General features: G+C 37.6%; 1 protein-coding gene across 2 annotated transcripts in view; it reads left to right on the top strand.

Moving 5' to 3' along the window:
- ZMAT4 (zinc finger matrin-type 4) overlaps positions 1-23,487 on the top strand; it is a 361,668-nt gene that overhangs the window by 108,576 nt on the left and 229,605 nt on the right. The gene's annotated exons all lie outside the window — the stretch shown is intronic.

Raw genomic sequence — 23,487 nt, 5'->3', positions numbered from 1 at the left:
TTGATATCAGGAAGTGTGATACCTCCCACTTTATTCTTCTTTTTTAAGATTGCTGAGGCTATTCGTGTTCTCTTTTGGTTCCATATAAAGTTTTGGAATATGTGGTCTATATCTTTGAAGTATGTCATTGGTATTTTAATTGGTATTGCATTGAATTTATAGATTGCTTTGGGTAAAATAGACATTTTAATGATGTTTATTCTTCCTAACCATGAGCACGGTATATGCTTCCACTTGTTTGTATCTTCCTTGATTTCTTTTATCAATGCTTTGTAATTTTCCGAGTACAAGTCTTTAGTTTCCTTGGTTAAGTTTACTCCTAGGTACTTTATTTTTTTGGTTGTAATTGTGAAGGGGATTGTTTCCTTAATTTCTCTTTCTGACTGTTCATTGTTGGTATATAAAAATGCCTCTGATTTCTGAGTATTGATTTTATATCCTGCCACTTTGCTGAATTCATTTATCAGGTCTAGTAGCTTTTTGACTGAGACTTTAGGGTTTTCTATATACAGTATCATATCATCTGCAAATAATGATAGTTTTACTTCTTCTTTTCCAACTTGAATGCCTTTTATTTTTTCTTCTTGTCTGATTGCTGTGGCTAGGACTTCCAGGACTATGTTAAATAAGAGTGGTGAAAGGGGGCACCCCTGCCTTGTTCCTGATCTTAAGGGGATTGCTTTTGATTTTTGCCCATTGAATATGATGTTGGCTGTGGGTTTCTCATAGATGGCTTTTATCATGTTGAGGTATGTTCCCTGTATTCCCACTTTGCTGAGAGTTTTGATCATGAATGGGTGCTGGATTTTATCAAATGCTTTTTCTGCATCTATTGAAATTATCATATGGTTTTTCTCCTTTTTGTTTATGTGATGAATCACATTGATTGATTTGTGAATATTGTACCATCCTTACCTCCCCAGAATAAATCCCACTTGATCATGGTGTATGATTTTTTCCATATATTGTTGGATCCGGTTTGCTAATATTTTGTTGAGGATTTTAGCATCTATATTCATCAGAGATATTGGCCTATAACTTTCTTTCTTTGTGTTGTCTTTGCCTGGTTTTGGAATCAGAATTATGCTTGCCTCATAAAAGGAGCTTGGAAGTCTTCCTTCCTCTTGAATTTTTTGAAATAGTTTGAGAAGGATAGGAGTTAGTTCTTCTTTGAATATTTGGTAGAATTCCATTGTGAAGCCATCAGGCCCCGGACTTTTCTTTGTTGGGAGTTTTTTGATAACTGTTTTGATCTCATTTGGTGTAATCGGTCTGTTTAGGTTTTCTGATTCTTCCAGATTGATTTTTGGAAGATTGTATGTTTCAAGGAATTTGTCCATTTCATCTAGGTTGTCTAGTATTTTGTCATACAGTTCTTCATAGTATTTTTTTACAATATTTTGTATTTCTGTTGTGTCAGTTGTTATTTCTCCACTCTCATTTCTAAGTTTATTTATTTGAGTCCTCTCTTTTTCTTGGTGATTCTAGTTAAAGGTTCATGAATCTTATTTACCTTTTCAAAAAACCAGCTCCTAGTTTCATTGATCCTCTGTATTGTTTCTTTAGCCTCTATGTCATTTATTTCTGCTCTGATCTTTATTATTTCCTTCCTTCTACTACATTTGGGCTTTACTTGCTATTCTTTTTCTAGTTCTTTTAGATGCAGGGTTAAGTTGTTTATTTGAGCTTTTTCTACCTTCTTGAAGTGTGCCTGTAATGCTATGAACTTCCCTCTCAGTATTGCTTTTGCTGTGTCCCATAAAGTTTGAACTGTTGTATGCTCATTGTCATTCATTTCTAGGATTTTTTTTTTTGTATTTTTCTGAAGCTGGAAATGGGGAGAGACAGACAGACTCCTGCATGCGCCCGACCGGGATCCACCCGGCATGCCTACCAGGGGGCGACGCTCTGCCCACCAGGGGGCAATGCTCTGCCCCTCCGGGGCATCACTCTGTCGCTACCAGAGCCACTCTAGCGCCTGGGGCAGAGGCCCAGGGGCCATCCCCAGTGCCCGGGCCATCTTTGCTCCAATGGAGCCTCCCTGTGGGAGGGGAAGAGAAAGACAGAGAGGAAGGAGAGGGGGAGGGGTGGAGAAGCAGACGGGCGCTTCTCCTGTGTGCCCTGGCTGGGAATCGAACCCAAGACTTCCACACGCCAGGCTGACGCTCTACCACTGAGCCAACCAGCCAGGGCCTCTAGGAATTTTTTTATTTCTTCTTTGATCTCATTCTTAATCCATTCGTTATTTAACAACCTGCTATTTAGTTTCCATGTGTTTGAGAATTTTTGAGCTTTTCTGTTGTGGTTCATTTCTAGTTTCATGCCATTCTGATCGGACAAAGTGCTTGATATCATTTCAATCTTCTTAAATTTGTTGAGACCACTTTTGTGCCCTAACATGTGGTCTATCCTAGAGAATGTACCATGAGCACTTGGAAAGAATGTATATTCTGCTGCTTTAGGGTGAAACGTTCTGAAGATATCTATTAAATCGAGTTCATCTAGTTTGTCCAATAAGTCTGCTGTTTCTTTGTTAATTTTCTTTCTTGAGGATCTATCTAGTGATGTTAGTGGTGTATTGAAATCCCCTACTATTATAGTATTGCTGTTGATCTCACTCTTTAAATCCATCAAAGTCTGCTTTATATATTTAGGTGCTCCTATATTAGGTGCATAGATATTTATAATAGCTATATCTTCCTGTTGGATTACTCCCTTTATCATTATGTAGTGGCCTTCTTTATCTCTTACTATATCCTTTGTTTTAAAGTCCAATTTGTCTGATATAAGTATTGCTACCCCAGCTTTTTTTTCATTTCTATTTGCATGAAATGTTTTTTTTCCATCCTTTTACCTTCAATCTATGTGTATCTTTTGTTCTAAGGTGTGTCTCTTGTAGACAGCATATGTATGGGTCCTGTTTTCTTATCCATGCAGCTACCCTATGTCTTTTGATTGGATCATTTAAGCCATTTACAGTTAAGGTTATTATTGATATGTAGTTGTTTATTGCCATTTTATTCTTTAAAGCCGTATTCCTTTTTTGCTATATTCTTTTCCCACTTTGATCTGTTTACAACAGGCCCCTTAACATTTCCTGCAGCATTGGTTTGGTTGTAATGAATTCCTTGAGTTGTTTTTTGTCTGGGAAGCTTTTTATTTCTCCTTCAATTTTAAATGATAGCCTTCCTGGATAAAGTAGTCTTGATTGTAGGTTCTTGTTCTGCATTACTTTGAATATTTCTTGCCATTCCCTTCTGGCCTCAAGTGTTTCTGTTGAGAAGTCAGATGTCATCCTTATGGGGGCTCCTTTGTAGGAGATAGCTTTTTTTTCTCTGGCAGCTTTTAGTATTTTCTTTTTATCACTTAGCTTTGGTATTTTAATTATGATGTGTCTTAGTGTAGGTTTCTTTGGGTTTCTCTTTAATGGAGTCCTCTGTGCTTCTTGAATTTGTGAGAGTTTCTCCTGCATTAATTTAGGGAAGTTTTCAGCTATGATATGATTGAACAAAGTCTCTATCCCTTGTTCTTTTTCTTCTTCTTCAGGAACCCCTATGATGCGGATGTTATTTCTCTTCATGTTGTCACAGAGCTCTCTAAGAGTTTCCTCAGACTTTTTGAGTCTCTTTTCTTTTTTCTTCTCTGCTTTCATGCCTTCCTTCCAGTTGTCTTCCAACTCACTGATTCGATCCTCAGCTTTATCTATCCTGTTTTTAATTCCTTCCATTGTGGTCTTTATTTCTGATATTGTATTTGTCATCTCCGACTGATTCTTTTTTATACTTGCTATTTCTTTATTTAGGTGTTCATAATGACCATCCATTGTTGTTCTAAGATCCCTAAGCATCCTTACAATCATTATTTTGAATTCCGCATCTGGAAGTTTGATTATTTCCATATCACTCAGTTCATCTCCTGAAGGTTTCTCTTGTGGTTTCATTTGGATTGTACTTTTTTGTCTTCTCATTGTCTGTGTGGTTGTTTTTTTTGTAGAGTTGGTTGAGTCTAGGCTTTGTGTTGTCTGCCTCCAGTTTTCAGTTGTGTTATTTTAGGTCTTCTTGGGTTGGTATCAGCTATTATTTTAATCCACTTTCGGATTTGAGCAGCTTTGAAGTCTTGATTTGTTTGTTTTCTTAACAGGTGATAGTCTTGTTTACTGATCTCAGCAGAGGCCTTTCTTGAAACTGTATCCAGGAATGAGATGGGTGTAACCTGAGACTCTGAAGGTCTCTTCCACCAACTAATCTCTCTGGGGGCAGGGTGTTTTCTCATCTTCAGTAGGGGGAGGTGTATCTCAGATCTCCATGGAGACCTGATTTACTGCCCCTCCTCCCCACTTCTTGTTTTCAGCTGTGTCTTGTTTGCTGATCAGAAGAGATGTCTGGAGATCTCTGATCCAGAAGCAATTCAGTACTGTTTTGTGGGGAAGGATTAGTCCCTCCCCCAGCTATGGCTGCCTCCAGCACAGATGAGTCAGCCTTTTTTAGGTCGTCTCCTGCATTCCTTAGCCCCTCACAGTCTGTTCCTCTCTCTTTCCTTTCCACTTGGGAGATAAGCTGGTCTTTTCAACACACCTCGCTCCCTGGTCGCCAGGCAAGTGGCTGTGAACAGTATTTTCTGCTCTTTTCTCTGGAGTGAGATCCCCTCTGGGCTCTCAGCCTCATCCCCCCTCCCTCTGTTCCTGTAAGCAGGGGAGATTCAGGCGCTTGCTACCAGGTTTGTTGTGGCTTTTTCTTTGCTCCTTGGTTTTTGAGAGCTGTTCTTTTAGTCCAGAGTTGGTTTTTCATGCTGATTTTTCCTAAATTGATTTGTTTTCTGGTTTGGTGGTGAGATCTGGGTGTCTGTGCTTCCACCTACTCCACTGCCATCTTCAGGTCTTCAGGAGCTTTTAGAAAAGATTCTGTTGTAGTTTCTACACATATAATCATGTTGTTTGTCAATTAAAATAGTATTATTTGTTTGTCTTGTGGAATAAAATGAAGCCCACAAAATGAGAATAAACAAAGGCTTTTTATTTAGAGCTTGACCCCCTTAGTAATGGAGTTAGCCACCTTCATCTGCATTTGGCAGAGACTGAAAGGCAGACAGAGGAATGGGAAGTCTTTATAGTTGGGAAAAGGGTAGAGATGCAGATATGCCCTGATTGGAGCCTTTGGCAATGGGGAAGCTGTATGTGGGTTAACTAGAAGTGAGCATTTTATTTAATTGGTTTAAGATGGGTATTTAACTTTCTCCAATTGGCCTTTAAGATAGAAGTAGGAAAAAAAATTAGGGAAGCTTCAATTATTAATCATGTTCTGTCACATTTGGGTTATTGCTACAGGCATTACTGTTTGCCTTCTTGTAATGGTTGCCAAAAATAGTAATTTGACTTTATGGACTGATTACTACAAATAGTAGGTTGAGTTCCAGGGCTGGTTACTATGGCTTTTGGCCAGAGTCTTGTATTATATATGGCCTGGCCATTGTCCATTTGTATATTTAGTCTGGATGTATTTTATTTCTTTTTATTGCTCTATTTCATTGACTCTGTTACAGTATGGCATAGAACATATGAAAGTAGATATCCTTGCCTAATACATTTTGGGGAAAACATTTAGATTTTTACCATTAAGTACAATATTAGCTTTAGCTATTTTTTATAGACGCCCTTCATTAAGTTGAGGAAGTTTCTTTCTACTCCTCAGTAATTAATGTTAAATGAATTTTCTTAGTTTTATTATTATTGGTCTGTAGGAATGGTGAATTGCTTAATTGACTTTCAAATATTAAACCTACCTCGCAGTCCTGAATTCCTAAAACCTTCTTGGCTATAATGTATTGTCCTTTTTTGTACATTGAAAGATTTGATTTGCTAAAAATATGTTAAAAATTCTTCTATGTTTATGAGGAATACTAGTCTATAGTTTTCTTTCCTTGTAGTGTCTGTGTTTTTGTTATTGGAGTAATGTTGGCTTTACAGAATTAGTTGGCAAATATTCCCTGCTCTTCAATTTTCTAGAAGAGGTTGTGTAGAATTGGTGTTATTTTTTCCTTCAATATTTGTTAGAATTTCTCAGTGAAACAATCAGAATGTGATATCTCCTGTGTGGGAAGGTTTTTAACTACAAATTTTGTTTCTTTAATAGATGTGCTATTTGGATTATCTCTTCCTTAGTGAATTTGATAACTTACATTTTTCAAGGAAGTTTTTCAATTCATTAAAGTTATAGAATTAATGTGCATAATAACATTCATTGCTCATAATATTCTTTTATTTTAATATCTATAGAATCTGTAATGCTGCTACCTCTCTTATTCTTGAATGATTTTTATTTTTCTTCCTCTCTCTCTCTCTCTCTCTTTTTTTTTTGCTGATCAATCTGACTAGAGGCTTACTGATTTTACTGATCTTCTCAAAGAACCAGCTTTTGCTTTCATTGATTTTTCTCTATTTTCCCTGTTTCCAACTTTCTTTATTTCCACTTTGATACTTATTTTTTTTCTCTCTTCTACTGTTTTCTAAAAGAAAAGATTCATTTATTCTTCTTTTCCTAGTTCTTTTAAGGTAGAAATTGAAGTAATTAATTTGAGACTTCTTTTCTAATATATGTATTTAGTGCTTTAAATTTTTAATGGTGTTTTTTCAAAGTCTATATCATGAATCACTGAGTGTTAGCATTGATTGGGACATTAAAACTCATAATTCCTATCTTTGCATTTTAGAGTTAAAAAGCCATAAATTAGTCAGCATCTCAAAGTTAATGCTTGTATTGGTTTGCAAACTGGCCCCTATACATACAAGGCAAGAAGGGACAGAAGAAAGAAGTAGATCAGTGCCGATTGGTAGGTGTCAGGATTAATAAAAATTTATGAGGCTTGTCTTGGGTAGCTGCAAGAGGGGTAGATCTCTGCTCCCATTCCCATAGAATCTTAGAAGTTTTTATTGAGGCCTTCACTGCGTTCAGTCACACATTCTGTGCAGATGGTCTCAATAACACCCTACTCTCTCAAGGCTATGTCTTTAGAACAACTCCCACTGTGGGAATAGTAGGCAGACTATACATTCCAAGGCCGGGGTGAGGGGGAAGAGGAGCCTCTGATTGTCTGGTCCAGCTGGAGGGTCAACTTGCAGTGATATCTTCTTGGGTACCACCTCCAACAGTATGTTTCTTCATTGTGAAAGTAGTTTTGAAATGTTAACCTATCTTTATATTTAAAGGAGACTCTAACTTTATGTTCTGTTTTCATCTTTGCAACAGATTGCAAAATTACATTCTACTTACTCGTGCTTGGATTTAGAATAGTCTTTGGTGGAATGTAACTCTAATTTTATTGTGCACAACCTGTGCTTGTGTACATCGAGACTAGGGCCCAGATCCTTGAGGAAGGGGAGTGTGATTAGACATACTAAAGCCAAAGAAGGTCAAGAAATGTCAGGCTGAAGAAGGATAGCAGAGTGAATTTTGGCACAAAGACTGACTAAGAAGAATAAATGAATGGAAGGTGATGTTGAGATTTCATAAGAGTGTAACTGGAAAGTACACATTGGCTTTTCTTTATTTTGGTAAAATCTTTTTTTTTTTTTTTTGGTAGCAATATCTCAACCAAAATAATCTATATGCCAGATGACTTCAGCCGGTGGTTTTTGACTCTTGTCTACATATAACTTGCATCAAGGGTTTGGAGAATAAATGAATGAATTAATGTCATGTAATTGTACATATAAATACTAATTACCTGCCATAATCTATGGCCATTTAAATCTGCTCTTAGTTTGAAATACCACAGGTTTATTTTTTTTAGAGTTGGTTTAACGTAGTTAAAAAAAAAACCAACTAGAAAATTAATAAGATGCCAACATTAGTTAAGTTCCTCCCTCATCTCAGCCCAGTTTCATAAATTTACTCTCAGCTGAGAGGAAAAAGATTTGAAATACCAGGACTTGGATTTAAATATGACTTAGAATCAACATATCACCCCTCGTTGAAGTCCAGAAGAAAGGGCTGCATGGAGGAGAACAGATGGCTGTGTTTAAGGCACTAATTTCTGCAGGATTTCCAATTCAGCAAAGAAGAAAGGACCCAGCAGCCACAGCCTCCCCTTGGCTGCTGCGTTTTGTCATGTAAGCTGGAAACAACTGCAGTGGGCTGTCGAGGAGCTGAAGACAGCCAAACCCTCTACCCTTTAACAAAAATAATAGTCATCATTTTTCCACCCTTATTCATCAGTTTTCAGAAATTTTAGTACATTTATGTGGAACAGCAAATCAGTCAGCAGGTGAAAAGAAGTGGAGCAGGCTGGCTTGAAATCGAGTTAAGAGCAGGTGGCAGGAGGGAGAAGACTGATCATGGTGCCACGTAGCCATGTGGTGCCTAATAACATCAGGAGGAAGGCTGTGTTATATCCTCAGATAAGAAGCTGTCCAGCCTGAATGCATGATTACACTGGTTAAATGCTTTGCAGTCATTTTGGACTAACTTTATATATGCATATTTATCTGTGGGCTGACTTTTGAGAAGAGATTCTGAATGAAAATTAGGTTGTCAAGAATGATGAGGGTAAGGAAGAAATTAGGGAACACTGACCATGTGTTTGAGAAAGACAAGCAGAACTAAGCTTGACAGTTCTGTTTCTTCTGCTTTAACTTCAGTCTCAAGATAGCAAGACTAATTCATACACACACACACATACCTACTGTATATCCAGCCTTGTGAGACTATAGAAGATTCATACGTCACCCTTGGCCAAAGTGGTTGTGGTTTGGGGCTATGTGAGATAAGCTAGGAAGTTATTAGATATGCTAGTGAGCTAAGGAGCATTGTCGAATAGCTTATATAAAAATATAAGGGGGCTAGAATGTACGGAAAAGGGGATGAAAGCTGTGAGAGGTTAGAATAGGATAATATTAGTGTCTGGAGCACCTGGGGTCGAGTTCATGGAGGGGTCGTTCTTGGACTATACATAGAAGGGTTATTATATACAGGTTTGTAATGCAAGGCATACATGTGTTCCAGGAATTAGAAAGATAATCAACAGACATACAGAAGCAGGGATATGTATTTTGTGATCTTTTGATGGTCACGGGAAATCATCCTGGTGGTATTGCAGTTAACCCTTAAGTCTCTGGTATGAGGAAACTTGGGTTCAAATCCTGGCCCTATGTAACCTATGAGTTGTATAACCTTGTGTAAGTTAAATTTGATTTAACTTTCCTTGCTGAGGGATAAAGTAATCACACTTGAAGTTCATAATGCATTCCCAAACTTGGTCTATGCCAGGTGCCACCTCTATTGTTTATTTATTTATTTATTTATTTATTTTTTGTATTTTTTTTTTTTTGTATTTTTCTGAAGCTGGAAACGGGGAGAGACAGTCAGACAGACTCCCGCATGCGCCCGACCGGGATCCACCCGGCACGCCCACCAGGGGCGATGCTCTGCCCCTCCGGGGCATCGCTCTGCCGTGACCAGAGCCACTCTAGCGCCTGGGGCAGAGGCCAAGGAGCCATCCCCAGTGCCCGGGCCATCTTTGCTCCAATGGAGCCTTGGCTGCGGGAGGGGAAGAGAGAGACAGAGAGGAAGGGGGGGGGTGGAGAAGCAAATGGGCGCTTCTCCTGTGTGCCCTGGCCGGGAATCGAACCCGGGTCCCCCGCACGCCAGGCCGACGCTCTACCGCTGAGCCAACCGGCCAGGGCCTGTTTATTTGTTTATGTACCTTTCTCCCTATACCCTGGAAAGGTTTTGACCTTGGGCAAAGCAGTTCTCTGGTCTGGAAGAGATCCCCAAAAGGATCTCCAGCTGAAGGCTGTCTGCTGACTGTACTCCCAGTAACGGGGGCAATAAGTTCTCCACTGAAGGGGATCTGGGCTGTGCATCTTCATGTCTGTCAAAGTGATGAAACTCTTCTATCACTTCTAATGGTCTGTCTGTCTATTGGTTCTACTAACTTCTTTAGATAAATGTTTTTATTATTTGTGAGCAATGAGTTTTAGCTCTTCCTTTCCTATTCTTAGAGCTCCTTTTCTTTTTCTTTCCTTATGGAATTAGTGAGAAACTCCGGTGCTATGTTGAGCAGCAAAGTGATAGTGATCATATATACTTTTTATTACTAGTCTTTAAAGAAATACAATAAAAATGCCTTCATTAAGTGTAAGAATTGTTGTTGATTTTCCATATAACTCATGTGAAAATAAGACTATTCCTAGTTTTCTTTAGTGTACTAAGTTTTTAAAAAAGTATAAATAGGTGCTAGATTCTATCATATGATTTTTCTGCATTGGATGAGATAACATTTTTCTTCCTTTAGTCTATTAATATGATAAATAACAGATTTTTTTGATGTTGTGCCATGCTTGCACTTCTTAGATAATTTATTATTGATCGCGATATAGTATTTTTTATAAAACACAATGTTGTGTTTCATTTGTTAATTTTACTTATGGGTTTTGACATCTGCATTAATTTTTTCTTTTTACTTAGTAGACTTTTATTTTTTTCAGAGCAGTTTTAGGATCACAGCAAATTGAGAGAGATATACAGAGGTTTCTTGTTTTGTCCTGCTTCACCTCCTACATACCCGCCCTTATTATCCACACCCTCCACCAGAATAGTACATTTGTTCCAACACTGATACATCATAATCACCTTAGGGCGATAGGTTTGGATAGGTGTATAATGACATAGCTCCATATTTATAATATCAGTTACAGTATTTTCATCGTCTTAAAAATCCCCCCCTTTTTAAGAATTGCATATTATTCCATTGTCTGGATGTACCACAGTCTATTTTTCCATTTATCTACTGACGGACATCTCAGTGGTTTCCAAGTTTTGATGATGATGAACAAAGCTGTTATAAATATACATGTGCAGGTTTTTGTGTGGATATAAATTTTTATTTAAAAAAACCAAGGTGTGTTTTATTCACTCAGCCTTTTCTTAAGCCCTGGCAACCACTGATCTTTACTGTCTCTATAGTTTTACCTTTTCAGAATGTCATACAGGTGGAATCTTACAGACTGTAGCCTTTTCAGATTGGTTACTTCCACTTAGTAATATGCATTTAATATTTCGCCATGCCTTTCATGGCTTGATAGCTCTTTTGCTTTTAAAATTGAATAATGTTCCATTGTCTGGATGTACCACAGTTTTGTTTTTTTTTACCCATGTACCGACTGAAGGACTTCTCATGGCCTCCAAGTGTCGACGATGATGAGCAAAGCTGTTATAAATATCCATGTGCAGATTTTTATGTAGATATAAATTTTTATTTAAAAATACCAATGTGTATTTTTTTCTGATTATCAAAGAAAAATAAAGTTGAACCACGGCTCAACATTCGTGAATGTGGTACATTACGTTGATGGATTTTCATCTGTTAAACTGATAAATCTCACGTGGTCATGGTAGCTCATCCTACTATCTAATCTTTCTCTTTTTTATTGTTTATGATTTCATGATTTTGTTTCATATTGGCAATATCTTTTCAACTTCTTAAATATATTTATTATCCTTATTTAAATTTTTTGCTTGGTATATTCTAATATCTCTGCTTCACTCAGTTTTGTGCATAGTTGCCTGCAAGGACTCTGATATTCCAGACAAAGACTGAAACCCTGAAAAGGGGATTGGGTCAAGGAGGAAAGATGATGACTTCTATTCGGAGGTATTGAATTTGAGTGGGATAGTAGGACACCTAAGGGGAATGTTCTGAAGACGGTTAAGAGGAGGAGAATGGAAGTGGAGGAAGATGCAAAGAAAAGATTGTGAGCAATGAAAAGAGACTCTCATAGAGGTGTCAGAGCAGTGGCTTTGCCCCAAACAGCCCTCTTTTAAACTCCGCCCTTCTCAGCCTGCTCTTTGCAGTTCCCCAGGAGCTTGGCCTTGAAACCAGTTCTTTCTGATTTTTCCTCACACTGAAATGCCGTTCAGCTGAAGGTAGCTCTCTCTGTCTATTTTCTTTTAATCTGAGGTTGGCAGCCATGAAAAGGGAGGGGCGAGGAGCAGTTGAGAAAGGTGGGAAAGTAAAGCCCTTGTTTTAAAGAAATCCACTTGCCTTCTAAGCATTTGGGGAGCTTGTGAAAAGCCTAATTTCTTGCCTCTCACCCTTAGCAATTCTTACAATTGGGTCTGAAACAATTAAAAAAAAAATTCCCATGATTCTGAATCAGGTGACCCAGGGATTAAACTCTGAGAAAGATGGAAATGAAAAGAACTGCTCTAAGTCTGGTCTGTGTGCAGAAGGGCAGGCATGAGGTGGGACCCAGGGATTCCGGCACTCTCCTCTCTGCTCTCCCCGAGAGGGGGCACTCTACATTTCACAGAATCTGGAAATGTAAACTTCTGACTCCTTTCAGCTGTGTTTTTCTCTGGTTCCTCCAGCTCAGGGAGAGGAGTGACACAGGGACTCTAAGAACATCTGGCAAGTGTTTATTGAAATAAAACTGTCTTCTACTGAACATGTGTATCTTTCTGAACCACCTGGCTTGAGAGGAGGATTATTTCAGACATTCCCAACCTTTCTTTAATCACGCTCTCAGTTCAAAACAAGCTGTAAACAGACTAAAACCTGGGAGTTTGAGCAGGTACACAGATCAACTGCAAAGCAGGTGGCAGTGGAGCTGCGGGTGATAACAGGGTGGCAGCTGGCAGCCATGTTCATGTTTCCCTTTAAGGTCTGTGGACTAGTGTTAAACCAAAGAAACAGTGCTGGGAAAATTAAATACGCTTCTGAGTACTTGACTCGATGAATTCAAGAGAAAATATTCTTTTTTTTTAAAATTTTTATTTATTATTTATTTTTTATTTTTTACAGGGACAGAGAGAGAGTCAGAGAGAGGGATAGATAGGGACAGACAGACAGGAACGGAGAGAGATGAGAAGCATCAATCATCAGTTTTTTGTTGGGGCTCCTTAGTTGTTCACTGATTGCTTTCTCATATGTGCCTTGACCGCGGGCCTTCAGCAGACCGAGTAACTCCTTGCTTGAGCCAGCGACCTTGGGTCCAAGCTGGTGAGCTTTTTTTTTTGGCTCAAGGCATATGAGCCTGTGCTCCAGCTGGCAACCTCGGGGTCTTGAACCTGGGTCCTTCCGCATCCCAGACCGATGCTCTATTCACTGCGCCACCACCTGGTCAGGCTGAGAGAAAATATTCTTGTTTTCTTGTCATTAATGGAAGCAAAGCTACTAGTCTCTTTTTCTACTGCTGTAGATTCTGTACCCTGTGGATTTTATTAGCAGTGAGGATTCTCAGCCCTGCCCACGTGCATGGAAATCTAGTTCAGACATGGAGAAAACACTAGGGTATGGACAAATGGATATGTTTCTTTGTGTATATCATTCTACACTAAGAAATTTTCTTAATAATTTTTTTGGGTTTTTTTTGTTTGTTTGTTTGTTTTTTGTTTTTTTTTTTTGTATTTTTCCAAAGCTGGAAACGGGGAGAGATAGTCAGACAGACTCCTGCATGCGCCCGACCGGGATCCACCCAGCACGCCCACCAGGGGCGACGCTCTGCCCCTCCGGGGCGTCGCCCTGCCGCAACCAGAGCCACTCTAGCGCCTGGGGCAGAGGCCAAGGAGCCATCCCCAGCGCCCGGGCCATCTTTGCTCCAATGGAGCCTTGGCTGCGAGAGGGGAAGAGAGAGACAGAGAGGAAGGAGGGGAGTGGAGAAGCAAATGGGCGCTTCTCCTATGTGCCCTGGCCGGGAATCGAACCCGGGTCCCCCGCACGCCAGGCAGATGCTCTACCGCTGATAGCAAAAATTTGATTAATTTTTTTTCTAGATTATAAAAGTTATGTGTACCCTGAAGTAATCTTGAAAATAAGGTAGATATAAAATGTCTGACAATAAAGTCATATTTTGAGAGGATCAATGGCAACTAACTCTAAAAATGTATTTTTTTTGTAATTTGGAGAATTTTTTTGTTAGATATTCTACTGTTTTTGTTTATCTATCTATCATCTATTTATTTTACTCTTGCTGTGTTTAAAGTGAGGGCTATTAGAGTTATATTCTATAGTCTGAGTCACTTGCTTATTTATTTACTTATTTTTCTAATTATTGATTTAAATTTATTGTGTTTACATAGATTCTAGTGTCGCCCGAATGCATCCACCCCCCCCCCGTATTCCCCTCAACATCTTCCTTTATCCCTCTCGATAGTGCCCTCACCCCTTCCTTTCAAGTTTATCCCATCCTATCATCCCCTTTCCCTCTGTCCTCTTTTCCTCTGGTCCCTTTGATCCCTCCTCTGTCTCAATTCCATTCCTGAGTTCACATTGTTCATTGGATTCCTCAAATAAGTGAGGTCATATGATATTTTTCTTTCTCTGCCTGGCTTATTTCACTTAACATAATAGTTTCCAGGTCCCCCCACCATGTTTATTTCTTCAATCACTTATTTATTTCAGTTTTATTGAGGTATAGTTGACAGGTAATTTGTAAGGTATTTAAAGTATACAGTATACATTGTGGTAATTAAATATATCTATACTTTTTTCAAAAAGGTTTTATTTATTCATTTTAGAGAGGAAAGAGACAGATTGAGAGAGAGAGAGAGAGAGAGAGAGAGAGAGAGAGAGAGAGAGAGAGGGAGAGAAGGAAGAGAGGGAAGGGAAGGAGAAGCAGAAAGCAGCAACTCCCATACGTGCCTTGACTGGGCAGCCCTGGGTCTCGAATTGATGACCTCAGCATTACAGGTTGACGCCTTATCCACTGTGCCACCACAGGCCAGGCAATATACTTCTACATTGTGAAAAAATTTCCTTCTTCTAGCTAATTAATACATCTATCACATGTTTATCATTTTATCTTCTTATATGTGTGAGAACATTTAAATTCTATTCTTTTATCAAATTTCAATTGTGTAACAGTTATCAATTAAAGTCACCATGTTTTACATTAGCTCCTCCAATTTTATTCATCTTATAGCTGAGAGTTTACCAACCATTTACCAACATCTTCCTTCTTTTGTCCGCCTTTAGTCATTGGCAACAACTTTTCTATTCCCTGTTTCCATGACTTCTACTATTTGTTTAAGTATTTATTTATGTATTTATTTATTTTAGGTTCCACATATAAGTGATACAAGGCAGTATTTGTCTTTCTCTGTTTGACTTCTCTCAGTATAATGCCCTGAAGACCTGTCATTGTTTCTCAAATATCAGAATTTTTATTCTTCTTATGGCTGAATAATATTTTTTATATAAAGATATAACACACCTTTATCAATTCACCCACTGATGCACATGTGGTTGTTTTATAGGTTGGCTGTTGTGCATACTGCTGCAATGAACATGGGGGTGCAAATACCTTTTTGATAACCTGTTTTCATTTCTTTTGGATATATACCCAGAAGTGAGATTGCTAGATCACATTTTAGTTCTATTTTTAATTTTTCTGAAGAATCACTATCTTCCTACTGGCTACGCCAGTTTATCTTCCCACCAATAGTGGACAGGGTCCTCTTTTCTGTATATCCTAGTCAACACTTGCTATGTCTTGATTCTTTGATGATGCCTATTCTAACAAGTGTGAAGTGATATCTCATTGTGGTTGTGATTTACATTTGCCTGCTTACTAGTGACGTTGAGCACCTTTTTATGTACCCATTGGCCATTTATATGTCTTCTTTGGAAATAGGTCTATACAGTTCTTCTGCTCATTTTAACCAGATTTCTTTTGTTTTGTTTTGCTATTGAGTTGCATGGGTTCTTTATATATTTTGAATCTTAACTCTTTATTAGATATGATTTGCTATAGGAATATGCCATGAAAGTATGCAGAGTTAGAATAACAATTAGAGATAGTGAGGTGCCCTAGGACAAAAGCTCTGAGTGGACAACCTTACAGGCACTTCTCTGACCTGTACTGGAAACAGTCCATATTGGAAACAGCAAAACAACAGGATAAGATTCAGTAACAGAAATGTGTAGCCTCTCAGAACAGAGATTAAGCATATTCTTTGTCCTTTACTTCATCCCCTGAAAACTTCTGTCCACTTCCTTGGGTTATTTGTACTGGCTAATAAACATCTGAGCAAGGTTGGAGGTGGGGCTTCAGTCCTTCAGTCTGCTGGCTGGAGCTGTTGGCTCCCCTCATCCTCTTAGAGCATGTCTGGTCTCCGAGTGGTTCATTGTTGCCTTGACAAGTGGTGCCCTGTGTGAGAAACAGGAACCAAATGACAGGTTTGCTACTCTGAGTAGTTCATTGATGCTGTGACAATTTGCAAATTTTTTCTTCCATTTCATAGGTTGCCTTTTATTTTGTCAATAGTTTCCTTTGCTGTTTAGAAGCTGTTAGAGGAAGAAGAACTATCTACTTAGTAGAAGTGAAAATAAATGAAACAGAGACTAAAAATACAATAGAAAATATCAATAAAACTAAAAGCTGGCATTTTGAAAGGGTTAACAAAATAAAAATATCCAGACTTATGAAGGAAAACAAGAGAGGACACAAAAATGAAATAATAAATGAAAGGGGACATCATAACTAATAGTGCACATGTACAAAAGATAATAAAAGACCACTGTGAACACTTAGATGCTAACAAATTGGACTATCTAGAAGAAATGGATAAATTCATAGAAAAATACAACTTATTAAAACAGAACTATAAAGAAATAGAAAATCTGAACAGACTACTAACAAGTAAGGAGACTGAATCAGTAATCAAAAGCTTCTCAACAACAACAACAACAAAAATCCAGAACCAGATGGCTGCAATGGTGAATTCTATGAAACATTCAAATAAAGAATTGATATCAATTCCTCTCAAACTATTCCAAAAAAGCAGAAGAAGAGAGAATACTTTCAAATTCATTTTATAAGGCCAGCATTACCCTCGTACCAAAACCAGACAAAGTCACTACAAGAAAAGAAAATTGCAGCCTAATATCTCTTATGAACACAAATGAAAAACTTCTAAACAATATATTAGCAAACCAATTTGTGAAAGGGATCATGATCAAGTGGGACCATGATCAAATGGGTTTTATTCCAGGGTATAAATATAGTTCAGCATCTGTAAATCAGTCAATGGAATATACCACATTAACAAATGAGAAAAATCATATGAAAATCTCAATAGATGCAGAAAAAGTAGTAAGCAAAATTTAATAGCCATTTATGATTTTAAAAAAAAAACCTCTCAACAAAGTGATTATAGAGGGAATGTTCCTTAAAATAATAAAGGTCATATAAGACAAACCCACAAATAACATAACATTACATTTAATGGTGAAATACTAAAAGCTTTCCTCTAAGATCAGGAGCAAGACCAGGATGCCCACTCTCACTACTGTTATTCAACATAGTGTTGGAAGTCCTAGCCAGAGAAACTAGGTGAAGCAAAAACATACAAGAAAAGAAGTAAAACCACCTATATTTGCAAATGACATAATATTATATGTACAAAACCTTAAAGATTCCACAAAAAAACCCAAAACCTGTTAAGACTAAAAAATTTAGTAAAGTTGCAGGACACAAATCAATACACAAAAACTAGTTGCATTTCTATACACTAACAATAAAATATCAGAAATAGAAATTAGAAAACAAATTCCACTTACAATTGCATCCAAAACTACTTAGAAATGAATTTAATCAAGAAGGTAAAAGAGCCCTGGCCAGTTGGCTCAGTGGTAGAGCTTTGGCCTGGCGTGCAGAAGTCCTGGGTTCAATTCCCGGCCAGGGCACACAGGAGAAGCACCCATCTGTTTCTCCACCCCTCCCCCTCGCCTTCCTCTCTGTCTCTCTCTTCCCCTCCCGCAGCCAAGGCTCCATTGGAGCAAAGTTGGCCTGGGTGCCGAGGATAGCTCTGTGGCCTCTGCCTCAGGCACTAGAATGGCTCTGGTTGCATCAGAACAACACCCCAGATGGGCAGAGCATCGCCCCCTGGTAGGCATGCTGGGTGGATCCCGGTTGGGCACATGCGGGAGTCTGTCTGACTGCCTCCCCATTTCCAACTTTAGAAAAATACAAAAAGTACAAAAAAAAAAAAAAAAAAAAGAAGAAGAAGGCAAAAGATCTGTACTTGGAAAAGTACAGGATACTGAAAAAGAAATTGATAATGACTCAAATAATTGGAAAGATATTCCATGCTCATGGATTGTAAGAATTGATATTGTTAAAATGTCCTTACTATCCAAAATAATATGCAAGTTCAATGCAATCCTTATCAAAATTCCAAAGGCATTTTTTCACAGAAATATAACAAACAAGTCTAAACTTTGTTTGGAACCACTAAAGAACCTGAATAGTCAAAAAAATCTTGAGAAAAAAGAACAAAGTTGGAGTCATCACATTGCCTGATATTATGTTACAAAGCCATAGTAATCAAAACAATATGAAGAGAGTCCAGACATAAACCCATCCATATATGGTTGACTGATTTATGACAAAGGAGCCAAGAATATACAATGGGAAAAGGACTTTCTCTTTAATAAATGTATTGGGAAAACTGGACCCCTATCTTATGCCACACACACGCAAAAAAAAATCAGCTCAAAATGGATTAAAGACTTAAATGTAGGACCTGAAACCATTAATCTCCTAGGAGAAAACATAGGGGGTAAGCTCCTTGACATCTGTATTGGCAATGATTTTCTGAATTTGACACCAAAAGCAAAAGCAATAAAAGCAAAAACAAGCAAATGTGAGTATAAAACAAAACCAGACTACAGAACAACAAGGGTTCTGCTCTTAGAGGAGCTGCTCTGTGCAGCACTCTTAAAGGTGCATTGTGGAGATGGATCAAGACTATAAAAATAACAAGATATTGAGATTTCAGTTATAAGAATAGAGTTCAATTTGAGAATAATTATATGGTACATGTCAAGGAGTATAAAATAATGGGTAAGGAGAGACTGTAATGTGAATATATATTCAGAGTAAAGAGGCCATATCTGAACCTTGCTGCTGCTGCTGTCCTTATTGTGGTTGTCTGGGTGATTTTCCTGCCTTATTCAGCTCGTCATCCGTTTTACAAGGGCAGGGACTCTATTTAATTATGTTTTCTCCACAGACGAAACTTTCTTCCAAACAAATAAGTTTAACTTCTTTACAAGGGGCTGCTGGGGAAATATCATTTTTGTTTTTTCCCCCAACCAGCAAAAGCTAGTCTTAGATGAGGTATATAACATTATTTAGCCTCCTGTGCTCTCTTTATTTTTCATGTGATTCTGCTTAAAATGTTCAGACATCAAGGGGACATATTCTTCTCTGTCCTCACACCATAGAAAAACGTTTCCTCTATGCTTTGGTGGTAATACAACTTTTTGAGTTTCAGGACTTTGATTTAAAATTGCCGTGCATTGATGTAGTGACTGTGTAGGCCAACGGAAGTACAGATTTAGTGCAAACACATTGATGCAATCATGAATACCGCACATTCCCACCATATACATTTTCCTCTGATGAATACTTATTTTTTCCTAATACTTGTTTAAGATAAGTGTTTCCCATTTCAAAAGCTCTTTTATAATTTTTTTTAAATGAAATGACCCAGTTCTAGAAACTATGAGGCTATGCTTTTTGCTTTTGAAAAGTGGACTGATTACTGTGTATAAGGAGAAAGGACCCAAGAGAGCATCTAGTTTAGGTGATTGTTACAGTGATATAATGTTACAGTAATTAAATATATAGAGATACAGGAAAATATAGAATATATATATATAGAAATAAGTTAGGATATAATATTAAAAGCTATTAAGGCAAGTGAATAAGGTTACACCCTCTGGGTGGGAACTAATCAAGTGTGCACAGATATGATAGGCAAGAATATACCTTCTGCGCAGGGATACTGGGATTCTGATGAGCCATTATCACCAACAACATTTGAAAAATGTGAATTTAAATTAATGAAAGAAGGGGGGCTACAATCTAGGGAACCATTTAATACCAAATTACATTTTGAATCAGAATTGCCATCAATAATGGAGGAAACTCCAAAAAGTGAAGATTCAGATTTAGAGGATTTACCCTCACCACCAAAAACACCCATAGGGGCATAAAATAGGGAAAAACAAATAAGTCCATCTTTAATTGCTCCACATTGGTGGAGGACCTATAGGTATCAACCAGACCCAACCCATACCCCCTAGTACCTCCAGCACAAAAATGATCAGAATTTTAATACAGAAAAGGCTTTTCTGTATTACCTGGATTTAGCTAAGACAGCCATTTATAACCCACATAGACAGCCAAATTACAGAGATTTAGAAAATCCACCCAAGGGAATTCATCCAGAAACCTTAGCATCTTTAAATTCTGAAGATGATCGCAATTACAAGCAAAAGCCTAGAGAAAGCATTACACCATATAACACAGTGAATCCACTTCAGAGCCAGAAGAAAGCAAAATAGTACAACACCTATATACAGTGCATAGAATACAACCCAGAACCTGGCCAAACCAGAATGAAATCATTCAATATAATCACGAGGTGGTTCATCCTGATTGTCAATGTAATATGAGGGTGTAATGCTAATAATGCTGACAATAATAACAATGCTATTACTGCTACTTGCTATCATGACTACCTTTAAATTTCCTAATGTACTAACTGCACACAAATTAAACCTTACACAATATGCACAAAAATAACACCTAATTTTTCATTCACCACATATAGTAGCAAGCAACAATTGATATTTTTATTATATACTTGGCAAAAACACACATTAAGGTAGCATAACAAGAGATATTTTTTATATAAACCCATTTATATTATGCCCAACATACCTAAGGAAAGCATATTGTGAATATCAATTTTTAGGAGAATTCCAATATTCACTCAGAAATAGATATGATACTATACTAGATACATGCCTAAAAGAAAAATGATTCCAACAACAGTTAAGATTAAAATCTACATCAATTATAGACCTAGAACTATTGGAACCACCAATTGAGTCACGTGAAGTTATAAAGGAATCCATTAATAATGCATTTACAAATGCAACACTATCAATTCTACCATCATATGACATAGACCAATACATAGTGAGAGAAAATTTAACATCCATACAAAGAGCATCAAGAAATTACATACCATTCATGAATCATCTGATGTATTTCTGGTATCAACCAGCATCAGATGATAACACAGATTATGAAGATTATGAAATGAATGATGAGGATTATAAAGAAATACAATTAGATAAAATAAGAATAACAGAGAAAATTGAGGAAAACACAATTAACGTGACATCCAGCAGAAATACATGTTTTAATAAAAAACCATATTATTCACCACCAACAAATAACCCAAGGCTACTCCATCCCATTAGGATTTAATATAAATAATAATTTTAATATGACACATATCATTAAGGAAGAAGACATTACATACATACAGTATTATCTCACAGATTTCCCTACCTTTGGCAATTTTTGCCTCATTTATTGTATACCCTCCAGACAAAATGATAAGATATTTTTACTTCACTGAAGGAATGGCTTTTGGGAACAAACTCCATTCACAAATGTATACACCATTGCAGGAAGCCATCACCTCAGAATAATTTTTGGAATACAATCAAGGCTTCTGGGCTTTCAGACATATACCACAAGTATTAACTGATCTGGTACAGGAACCCATATTAGAAAGGCCAATTCCTATTACTGACACACCAATTTTTGGTAAGATACAATACAATAAAAATTGACAAGATCACAACAAAACTAGCAGAATTAGAACTAACAAATAAGAGAGAATATGAACAAACTCTAGACTTACTCTTGAAACATTTCATGACTGCAACTGATATAGCAACACGCATGCAGGCACAAATACAATTATTGGAAAAAGCATCCAAAGAAAGAATAGATTACCTAGACGCTGATATATAAAGCCTAAGGAATTTCCCATGAAACTTAACTTTGCTAACAGACTGCCAAAGAACCCAAGACCAACTAACCTTTGCATTAAGAGATATTAGAGACATAATGATGAGGGGAGATGGATACTCACCCCTCTGGACACAAAATTTAGCATTATTAGAAACCTCAGAATCAATAGGGTGCATAATGTCACAATGTGAGTTCACTATAAAAACTATTGCAGGAGGCAAAACACAGTTAGGATTCCATACGATACCTTTACCACATAAATTAGTAAGTGATAAACATGTAATACCAGTAGGCATTTTGATATATGCAAAACCTTACTTTTTGAAACCAGAACAGTTAATAACATAGACAGAAAACACATACATAACCACACAGCAACTAGACATAAACCTTTTGACCTCCTCTTGGTAGAAACCACCCCAAGGGAAGCATTTTATTGTTTAGGAAACTTCGCCTTTGTACACTACAACACCAACCTGACCTATTGGGATCAAACTGCAAACTCAGAGAATTAGACAACGTATAACATCACAGACGACTCAGTGGACACCTACAAACTAATCACTGACACTATGAATGTGACAATCAATGGAAAAACCATATACTCAGCATATGCAATTCAGGCACATTGAAATATTTACCAACAGCCCTGTTCAGCGAAGGTCAAGAAGAACATATGAACAGGGGAAAAGATTATGAAGAAACCTTCAAAAAACTTGAAGTACTCCATAATGAGATTAAAAACTTATCTCAAAAGCTGAACAAGAATAGAATATTATAAAGGAATTAAAACTAATACCTAATAGCATGAGCATCATCCTGGACCATGATGCAAAAAGACATGGTAAACCATGTGATTTTATACAGACTACAGGATCTATATTTTCAACACTGAGTTGTAAACCAGCATGGAAGATAGTTTTGTAATGACTCTTGCAAGCATATAGCTTTCCAGGATCAAGGGGTGGAATGTTACAGAAATATAATGTTATAGTAATTAAATATATAGAAATATAGAAAAATATGGAAGATATATAGAAATAAGTTAGGATATAATATTAAAAGCCATTAAGGCAAGTGAATAATGCTATGCCCTCTGGGTGGGAACTAATCTAGTCTGTACAGATATGATAAGCAAGAATATGCCTTTTGCTCAGGGCCCAGCTAGTGTGTATGTGAAATTATATAAATAAAAAGAGCTCCCTGGTAGGAACTCTCTAAAAGTGGCTTGATGTGACAATTCTGTAGATTAACATAAAAAAGAGCAACCTGCTAAGAACTTCCAAAAAGTGGCTTGATGTGATAATTCTATTGTTTAACACCTGTTAGAAGGCATATGCCAGAAAAGGGTACTAAAGCCAAGGAAACTCCAGCTGCAGTCAGTGTCCAGATCCAACGTTGAACATGGGCTAACTTCGTGCTGTTCTGACCAAGGACAGCCGAGAGAGCACACCGACAGGACTCCCTTAAGCTGTACCCAGGCACCCCGTAAGATTTGTGAGTAATAAACTGCCTGTGTGATTCTTGCAACTAACTTGTGTGTTGGTTGTGTCTTCCCTGTGGTGGCGACTGGTCTCAGTACCAATAAGTAGCATCCTCATAGCCACCTGAAGAGTAGTATCGGAGAGGCTGCCAGTCCTGCAGTTAAGCTG

The sequence above is a fragment of the Saccopteryx bilineata genome, chromosome 6, assembly GCF_036850765.1.
Source record: "Saccopteryx bilineata isolate mSacBil1 chromosome 6, mSacBil1_pri_phased_curated, whole genome shotgun sequence".
Taxonomy (NCBI): Eukaryota; Metazoa; Chordata; class Mammalia; order Chiroptera; family Emballonuridae; genus Saccopteryx; species Saccopteryx bilineata.
Note: the sequence above shows the minus strand (reverse complement) of the source record. Positions and strands in the feature narration are given on the sequence as shown.